This window comes from Hemibagrus wyckioides, linkage group LG24 (assembly GCF_019097595.1).
Source record: "Hemibagrus wyckioides isolate EC202008001 linkage group LG24, SWU_Hwy_1.0, whole genome shotgun sequence".
NCBI classification, from domain to species: domain Eukaryota; kingdom Metazoa; phylum Chordata; class Actinopteri; order Siluriformes; family Bagridae; genus Hemibagrus; species Hemibagrus wyckioides.
Window position 1 is genome coordinate 7,570,384 of NC_080733.1, and position 9,723 is coordinate 7,580,106.

The 9,723-nt window shown below is 39.4% G+C and overlaps 1 protein-coding gene across 5 annotated transcripts in view; it reads right to left on the reverse strand.

Moving 5' to 3' along the window:
- si:ch211-199g17.2 (uncharacterized) overlaps positions 1-9,060 on the reverse strand; it is a 56,370-nt gene extending 47,310 nt beyond the window's left edge. For 4 of the 5 annotated variants that reach the window (XM_058377664.1, XM_058377665.1, XM_058377666.1 and 1 more), the window contains exon 1: positions 8,901-9,060. The gene's annotated coding sequence lies outside the window, so the exon portion shown is untranslated. Of the gene's footprint in view, positions 1-5,225; positions 7,037-8,900 lie in introns of all 5 variants that reach the window. The other variant, XM_058377663.1, reaches the window with a different exon arrangement.
- Positions 9,061-9,723: the final 663 nt, after the last annotated feature.

The window sequence follows — 9,723 nt, forward strand, 5'->3', positions numbered from 1 at the left end:
TCCTTCCTTCCACTATACATAAACATTACATTACATACTACCACATTACTTACCACGCTTTCACTACATCCTCACCACATAAACCAACAACCACACTACTCTTCATATTTCTAACTCAAACTCTTTCAGTAATGTACCAACTATCAAAATCACTTCAGTAGGTACAACTTTAATTTAATTTAACCATTTAACACATTTTAATCATTTACCCCAAGTTACACAAAAGGAGAGGAGTTCCTACTCCTAAGACTGAATATCCCATCAGCTCAGGGGCCCTCTTCACGTCCCCACCATGCAGACCTGTTCTACACAGAACAGCAGTATCTATAGACAACCGTGTAAATCTTTTCCAGCTGCCAGTGCAGTCCAGGCCAGTGGGGTTATCTAGCCCACTCACCAGCAGTACCCTCAGGAATTTTCTTTACCAGATTCTTAAAACACCTGTTCAGACCTATTAACAGAGTACCTCATGACATCTGGTCATGCTCTTTATACTATGAATAGTGGTATCCAAAAGACTTCCTTTCACATACTTACACACTCTCACACAAGCTCCGCCAACCTACAGGTAAGAGCTTAATTATTGCAATTCTCATCAAATTCCTCTCTCCTCACAACCCTCTTGCATTCTTCACTCAAGGCCAGCCACCCACACCTTACCCGTGGCTGCTTCTAACCTTCCAGGCCACAGATACAATTATAAAACAGCCTTAAACAGGTGTCTGCTGATCTTTTTTTGTTGTTGTGGCTGGCCCCCATAGCCCAGTACACCTGCGGCCCCAGTTCAGGTTGTTGGGCCTTTTGCCGGCTTGTCAAGGTCCTGGGTTTTGGCACTAAAATATGCTGTTTTTTTGCTGGCTCACCCGAGTCCACCATCTCCCACTACTCCCATTACTCTCCAGCCTCTCCCGTACATCCTTCAACCTCACCAGATCACCCTGGATGCTCCCATTGTTTTAAATAACTGAAATTCTATTTATTCAATAATAACCCATATTTGTTATTTATTCCCATAATAAACTACTTATTCATCAATACAAGCCTTCAAGCGTGGTTACTTACTTTGTACTATGTAATACTTTGGTGATTAATATATTGCCCCATTGTACTGCTACAGCTACAATACAATATGTCCATGCAGCTGTTACAATGCTCTAGCTTAAGTAAAATTTCCAGAAAATCTTGACACCACCTATGACCATGTGGCCACTTCCAACTCCACTACCATCGTTAAGTTTGCTGTTGACACTGCTATAGTGGACCTGATCTCCAACAACCTACAAAAGATTAAAAACTTGAGGACATGGTGCCAGGACAACAACGTCCTTCTGAATCTCGGCAAAACAAAAAAGTTGATAGTGGACTTCAGCACAAAGCAGGAGATGATGTACCAACCACTTATGATCTACAGACACCAGTGAGTGAACCGTTCCTGGTTCCGGTACAGTGTTCACAACACACAGTTTCACATTGCACCCTGGTGAAGAAGGTCTGGCAGTGTCTTTACAATCTTAGATGCTTAAAGGACTTTAAGCTACTCTCAGGTGCTAAAGACCTACACCTGCACCACTGAGCCATCCCTCAGCCAACCCAACAATGGACTCTTTTCACAATCAGAGAAGAGATACACAGAGAGAATGAGCAGGATCTTCTTCCTATAGGCTATTTGGACCCTCAACCTCTCACCCACCTCAACACCTAGAGCTTAGATTTCTTTTGGACTTGACACATAACACTCAAAAATTCAGATGGACTTTTTGCACATCACAGATTGCAATTTGCTCTGCGTTGCACATAATACTATGCTCAAAGGTCACATCTCAGCAACACTGGGTGTTTGGTCACGTCTTCCAAACTGCTCAAGTCAAGGAACACTAACAAAAACAATACTTACAGATGCTATGGGTGAGAAAAGCAAAAATAGGTTTGCAAAAATAGCAATCACCCCAAGATCAAATCATTTAGATGACCCTGAATGATCTGACCAATCCTGAAACTCTCCAGGGTTTATACTGTGTGCTTCTGGTATCCGGCCTATTATTTTTACTTCCTTCCTGTCTAAAAATGCCCCTTATATTCTACTTTTGGTTCTTTGAATTTCTCTTAGATTCTGTTTTCAGCTCTTTCAGTTCCCATTATCTTTGTTTTTGCCTTAAACAAGTTATTTTTTGTTCACACCTATTTCAGCATATATAAAAAAAAAAATATATATATATCCCCCAGGCCTCCTCTCAGCTGAGCAGACTTTCCCTGGGCTTTTAGGCAATCTTTTATTATGGGTGATTATCCCTTTTCTCCCTTTTACTTACAGTGGAACCTCAGCATACGAATGCTCTCCCTCATGAATTTCTGCAAGAAATTTGCATCGGCATACAAAGTTTTGTTGGCATACGAATAAACCGAACGAAATTTGTTTGTTTCAGTAGAAAGCCAAGCAAAGCCAACTGAAGCAAATTTTTTTCAGTCAGCGAATGCTGTTCCGAAAGAGTCAACCCACTATACCAATGCTGCCTTCGGCATGCGTCCAAAAGCAACATGATTTTTCAGGCGTTTTTTTGTTGACAGATTGGTGGCATGGGTGGTCTGCTCTATTTTTAGCCCAAGCTTGGTGGCACAACTTCCTGTGAGGACCCTTGACCTGGAATACTTGGCTTGGGTCAGTCAAAGAGTTTACATACACTTCATATTGGTAATATTTTTGGGTGGCTGAAACAGATTACCTGCATTTATATCAATAGATGGACAGATAGATAGACAGATAGATACTTTATTCATCCAAAAGGGAAATTTACAGCTTCCAGCAGTATCCACAAGCACAGGTAATAGATAAAATAAGAAGGAATACAACAAAAAAATACTAAAATACCCAAATTTAAGGGTACAAATAGGCCTCTTCAGTGTATGTAACTGTTATACATCTGAACCACATTTAAGATACACTGATCCTCCTCTCTTACATCAAACACCTTTCAGCCTGAACTTCGTGGATTTAATTCTCTGCACATCCTTTAAACTTCTGGCAAAGATGAGCAAACAGTGACTTCCATCGCAGCTGAAATTATAATTTATTTATGAGTTGCCATTACCATTGTATTTACAGCATTAATCAAAAACAGCCAGGAATAAGGAGTATACAAATGTCTAACATAGACTGGCAGCAGTGGAACAATCAATCAATCATGATCATGACCTGGCTCATGCAAAATGTGCACCCAGATTGGTAGAAATGATCTAGCTCACTAACAAGCCAACCAGCTAAAATTTAGTGTAAAGAACAAAATGAAGAATTTTATTACTCAGTCTGTGCTTGCTTTGTTTATTATCCTTAAATCAGTAATGTACACACCCCTTCATACACATGTACACTATATGGAAAAAGTATTGAGACACTTGAGCATTACACCAACAGGTAATGTGTATATACAGTATATATGAATACAGAGTTGGTCTTCCCCTTTGCAGCCATAACAGCTTCCACTCTTCTGGGCAGGCAGAGTTTCTGTGGGAATTTTTGCCCATTCATCCAGTAGAGGATTCTTGAGTTTAGGCACTGATGTTGGATAAGAAGGCCTGGTTTGCAATATTTGTTACAGTTCATGTCAAAAGGTGTTTGATAGGGTCAAGGACAGGGCTCTGAGTGGGCCAGTCAAATTCTTCCACACACACTCTGCCAACCATGTACTTATGGACCTTGCTTTGTGCTGGAGTCATGCTGGAACAGAAAAGACCTTCTTCAAATGGTTTCCATAAAGTTTGAAGAATAGCATTGTCCAAAATGTCTTTGTGTGCTGAAGCATGGAATCAGCAGAGTGTTGGAGACCTATGAACCTCAGTACTTGGTGACTCTGCATGGTTTTCCCCTTCGTGGCTTACATGCCGCCATTAATAAAAGTTTCCACTTCCCTATTCACAGACTATCAATCTCAACACATCTGGTCATGCTGTTTACATCTATGAATAGCAGAATCCGCGAGACTTCCTATCACACAATTAGACACTCACACATACATATATCCCCAGACTACAGTCAGGAGCTGAATTATTGCTTATTGATTTTTGGCTCGAGGTCAGCTACCCACACCTTCCCCGGGGCCACTCCTAATCCCCCAGGCCACAGACAAGTATAAAACACTTTGAATAATAAGGTGTCTGCTGTGGCTGGCCTCTGTAGCCTGATAGGCGTGAAACCCCAGTTCAGGTTGTTGGGTCTTTTACTGGCCTGTCAAGCCTCACGTTGGGTGCCACTAAAAAAATGTTTGGAGTCCCCCTCCTAACAGACACATCCCAGGGTGGTCCAGGGTCTTTTCCAATTACCTATTACTTACTTGCAAAAACTAAACAACCTGATAAACAATATAGACTGTTCAGGCTTGGATGAGAAGGAGCAAACTACTTTTCACCAACATGTGTAAATGCATACTGCATGGCTCGGTGCTTGATTTTATACACATGTGACAATGGGTCTGATAACACCTGAATTCATTAATTAAGAGGTGCATCCCAATATTTTGTCCATATAGTTTTCCATGTTTTGTTGTGTGTACACTTTTTCTCCAGCACCAAAAAAAATCCTTGTGAGCATAATCAGTGATAATGCACTCTGATTCTGATATTCAGAGTGTCTTTCTCCAAATTGCCAAACATGCTATTCAAGAACCAGGATTGGCATGCGAGCCAAAACATGGCACAATAAGCATATACAAAGTCATACACATGCTCTGGGTGAATCTCTCACCCAGTATAAACATGTTTGCATTAAAAAAATGAAGAGAAACAATCAATCACCATAATATTCTGTGTCAAGCCAAAAAAAAGTGTTTGTTTTACACTGAAGAAATCTTGGTATGAGATGAAAAGACAAATGAAGCAACATCATTATATCTTTTCCTGATATTTACATCTAGACGTCTTAATCTTTGGTGGCAGACCATCCACTTTTTAGTTGAGGAAAAAGCTTGGAATAAATTAAACAGCACCGGTGGCAGCTCAAGTGGTTAAGGCTCTGGGCCGTTGAACAGCACCGCCAAGCTGCCACCATTGGGCCCTTGAGCAAGACCCCCAACCCACCCTGCTCCAGGAGCGCTGCATCATGGCTGACCCTGTGCTCTGACCCCAACCCCCAAGGATGGGTTATACAAAGAAAGAATTTCACTGTGCAGTAATGTATATTTGACAAATAAAGACAGCTTAAATTAAAGTAAATAACATAATATGGTAGCATATACCTTGCTTTCAATAACTGAATCAAGTCAGCAACCAACCGATATGATTCCTACTTCTTTTGTGATGCTTTTCTAGGCTTGCACGGCAGCTTCTTGCAGTTGTTTTTGATGGGTTTCTCCGTCTCCTCTTCAGAGGGTGAAATGCATGCTCAGTTAGGTTAAGGTCTGGTGATTAACTTGGCCAGTCCAAAACCTTCCACTTTATTCCATGATGAAGTCCTTTGCTGTGTTGACATTGTTGTGTTTTGTGTCATCGCCTTGCTGCATGATGCAATTCTCCCCAATTAGACTGGATGAAATTCACTTGTAAATTGGCAAAGAAAAGGTTGGTGTAAACTACTGAATTCATTCTGCTGCCATGACCATGGTTTCTTTCTTTTTCAGGACATTCCATTTTGCTGTAATGACTATGGGATTTCCTTTTCCTTTTTTTTCCTGGAAATGACCAAGGATTTCCTTTTTTCTCAGCTTTAAAATTCTTTTCTCCCATAAACAGCTCTCTTTTGCTCTCTTCACTGGAAAAACTCGAGTTCAAATCAGTAAATTTGAAGAATAGCTCTAAATAATAAACAATAAATAGGGCACATCTGGGCAACAAGAAACACTGGTCACTCACACATTCCAATGTTTTAAATGCTGTTGAGTTCGTATGCAAGGTGCCATGTTCAAAGTTGTTCAACAAATCTCCACAGATGTAAATAAACAAAAGCTCAAATTTGGATGTAGTCTTATTCATCTTTCGAACTCGACCTTGTTTAAAGTCTAGATTTTTCCTAACATTTTCCTAATGTTAACTGTATTTCTGAAAATCTGCACTATGCTATGAACCCTTGGACCCCTTGTTTGTTTTTGTCGTGTCCCTTATCTTCCCAAACTCATAAGGGCTGTCACTTTCTGAAAAATAAAGTTCAAATAAATTGCAAACAACTCATTCGGATGTCTGAATATCCTCAAAATATCTTTAAATATTCTCAAAAAAGTCTCCCACAACACATTCTGTTCAGTATTTTATTAAAACCCTGTATAACCTAACCAAATTAATATGTAGTCATATGAGGTTGTATGCTTGGCGTGTCTGTGCATCTGTCCAAATTTCTGCTGCCCCGTTGTGATGGTAAGTAAATAGTTGAGCCCTAAGATTCAACAAGTCACCAAACAGCCTTATCTTGGCTAATGTTGCAATCTACAGTGTAGACCACAAAATACTTCCACATGCTGCTTTTTAGATGATTTGGGGTCATAACTGTCCGCTCAAGGCAGCTTCACCGCTTGATGTTATCTTCTATTTTTGTATCATGGGTCAAGATGGCATTCAATACTTTTTGGGGCACCCACTGCTGGATAAGACGCTAAAGAACAAAATTAAAAGCTGTCTAATACACTTAGGCTGCACATTAATATTCGTAAGTGCAAACTATAATTCAAATATGAGTTTTTCACGTTTCATGTTAGAACGGATGTTCGAATATCGGTTAAAAAGTGACAGCCCTAATACTCATCATGCCCCCCCCACACACACACACTAATACTCCTAAGTGCACATTCTCTAGTTTTTTATGTCTTTAGGATTAACAACGTGTTTTTATGTGTTCCCAGGTGACCTTTTACTCCTGGACAAGCGTGACATTTCCATCCCTCAGTCTCTCACAGACCTCTTCGCTCTTTACACTAAAAATCTGAAGAAGAATGGACTTCTCGCCTGCCCTCTTGTTGCTAAAGACGATTGATGCCCACAGACCCATGGTCCTTCTTTTCAAAGGACAAACATCTCCATTCTTGACTTCGTCCAAGAGAACTCAAGCTACACAGTGGCCCTGGCAAGTTAACAAAAGCACCATGTCAAAAAAGAAAACCAACAAACAAACAAAAAAACTTACCATGTAAAGAAATTTATATGTGTTTTATCAACGAAAATGCTCATCCTAAACCTTACTCCTGTGTGCGTGCATGTGTTTTTTCCCCCTTTGCTTATCAGTGTAGCTGCCTCTCTGCTTTCTCAGTTCATTTTTGGGTCTCTCCTAGGCAATGTTAATCCTAATTACATGATCCTGACACAGTGCCTCTAAATTCTCTCTCTTCTCTGCTGATGGGGGGAAGGTGCTCTAACATGGGGTTAAGTTTGATTGATGGTAATTGATCCCTGTTTCCCTCAACAGTGCCGACAACGGGCCTCATTTATACATCTTAATTAGTCCGATTTTAGTTCTCAGGTGCTTTTAGACAGTTAACTAAAATTAACGTTCTTATTGGCATAGACACAAATTAAAATAATCTTCACTCCTACAACTGAGAGACTTTTTTGCTGTCTCTCATGGAGTTTTGTGCCATGCATGCATCTGATCACTTACAGGTGATTGGGATTCATCAATATAGGCACACAACTATGAAAGAAAGCCAGCATTTCCAAAGTTTTTTTGTAAATTCTTCGGAAATATTTAGTTTGTTTTCTTTCTTAAACATTTACACAGACGACTGATAAATGAGGCCCAGTGTGAGAACTGCACTTTTATGTTTGCGCGTCAGTATTTGGAGGCGGTCTCAGCGCTCTATATGATCTCTGTAGCTTTCAATGAAGCGTCAGGCTTTCCCATTAGATTTAAGGCTTGGGTTTAACTGAGTCAGTGTAGGAGTAAAATCCTAGAATCGGTTCCTGTTTCATTTTAGTCAGTCTGTGCCTTCTCTCCTTTGCAGGATTCCTCCTCAACCCTAGGAAATAATTTCACTTTAATTTTTTTTTTTTTTTTTTACTTTTCACATTTTCATCGTTACATTCTCGTGCTAATATTAAATCTGCATTCACCTTAAACTAACAGACACAGAAAAAAAGTACATTGTTAAAGGCTATGCTCTGCTCTGAGAATAAGGCAATGTCTAAAAACAACAGACTTCTAGTCACGGAGTCTTGGGTACCTGGAAAAACAGGAAGATTAAACTTCCCTTACATATATACACACACATATACATATATAAATATAAATGTAAATTATTTTATAAATATAAATTATTTTATATATATATATATATATATATATATATATATATATATATATATATAATTATATTATATATATATATATATATATATATATATATATATATATAATATTATATATATTATATTTATATATATATATATATATATATATATATATATATATATATATATATATATATATATATATATATATATATATATATATATATATATATATAGGGAATGTCCAGATCTTTCCAAACTAATCTTACAGTTCGTAAGCACACACTGAGATTGAACATCAGGATCCCAATTCTCCCAAAAAGGCATGGGAGAGGAAAGGAGAAATATCTACGAATGGGGAACTCTATATCATCAGAATGGAGCAATATTGAAGTGAATGATCGACAGAGCAGGCTGCTTACACACAAGTCGTGTTTAGTAATGTAGTCGAGACAAACGCAGCAGTGTAAACACACGTGTGTGCAAGAGACCACGGAGAATACACAGCTAAACACACGTGTGTGCAAAGAGCCCACATAGAATACACGGCGAAAATACACGCTACAGGATTTGCTTAGGATTGAAATCAATACAAATGTTACGTATGGGAACGAATTGGCAAATAATAAGCAGATATAAGATTGAAATCTGCCCGATGAGTTAATATAGAGTGTTAAACTGCTAGTTGTAATCGTACTCACCTTGTCACGGGCAGAATAAAAAGTATTCCTTTACTTTGCTGATGGAAAAATAGGAGATTAACACGCAGTCAAAGCATGACACCGTGTAGAGACGATAAACACCAACAGGAAACCAGCGCTGCCTCGCGCTTAAGAAGGCGCGTGTCACGTGACCGTGCTGCACGCTGCAAGCCTTCAGGAAAAAATAAAACCTGAGAGAAATGTTTTCGAGGTCTTTGTAGCCTGGGGCAGGTCATGCATGATAATTAAGCAGCGCCAATGCCTGAGGCTGTGGTAGCGAGTAAGTTTTTAGCGAAGTAAGTTCTCGAAGTCTTTAGTTTAGTTTCATAGTTTGACTGCAGATTAACAGATCATCCACATACTGCAGTATTGTGCTGGACACATCCAAATTGGCCAGATCTCGAGCCAGAACTTGGTTGAAAACTGATGGACTTTTACAATAGCCTTGTGTATGTATACTGCTGTCCACCATAGGTAAAAGTAAACAGAAACTGCGAATCTGGGTGCAATGGGACACTAAAGAATGCTGAGCATAGATCAATTACTGTGTACCATTTTGATCCTTCTGGAATGTTGGACAAGAGGGTGTGTGGATCTGGGACTACTGGGTCTTCAGCTATTACCACGTGGTTTACTGATTGCAAATCATGGACCAGCCTCCATTTATCAGAATTTGGTTTTCTGACCAGAAAAATGGGAGTGTTGCACTGACTTTTTGTTGGGACCAGAACTCCTGCTTCCGCTAGTCCCTCAGTTGTTGACTTTATCCCCACTATTGCCTCCTTCGACAAGGGATACTGTTTGTGATATGGCAACCGTGCTC